Raw genomic sequence first — 710 nt, 5'->3', positions numbered from 1 at the left:
TTCACGCCCGCATTTCCTAAGGATAGGAAGTACGGTGGACCGCGACTAGGGGAGGAATAAAGAAGCGGGGAAGAAAGGGGAGAACAAGAATACTTGACCCGAAAACGTTTAATTAGAGGAAGTTCACTTCAAAACAATGTACGGTAGCGACATTTCTAAAGTTAAAGTAAACAGAGTTTAAATGAAAACATTGTATCGGATTACAAAACAGCGGAACAGACCAAGAGATAGATAATGCCGGGTATGACGACACGACACCATCCAAAAGGCAAAGTAAAAACACAATTTTGACTTTAATTGCTCAACATCCGTCATCCCATCGTCGCTCAACCTGCACATTAAGAAAACAACACGCAGGGCTGAGTACTTATTGCACTCAGTGGACACACGCCAAAATCATAGTTTGTCATGCCATAACAGTGTAACCTTGGGGTTTTAAGTGTAAAGAAAATAACCCAAGTACACTAAAACATATTTCATAAATTCGACTGCGCAGTCATTTTCAGATATTGCCACCCTTATTCCCACCATCATACACTATCTGATCCAACGGGTGACAAGGGGCGTGGCCACACCCCAGGTCAACTAGACCGGCCAACTTGCTCTCAGATGGCTCCCGATCTCGTGTACACTAGCCTGAGGGTTCGCAGCCCAACAGACCCGAATTCGATTAAACATATGTGGTAAACCACTTCAGATAGGTTTCAAAA

This window comes from Salvia splendens, chromosome 4 (assembly GCF_004379255.2).
Source record: "Salvia splendens isolate huo1 chromosome 4, SspV2, whole genome shotgun sequence".
NCBI classification, from domain to species: Eukaryota; Viridiplantae; Streptophyta; class Magnoliopsida; order Lamiales; family Lamiaceae; genus Salvia; species Salvia splendens.
This window is presented reverse-complemented; position numbering follows the sequence as displayed.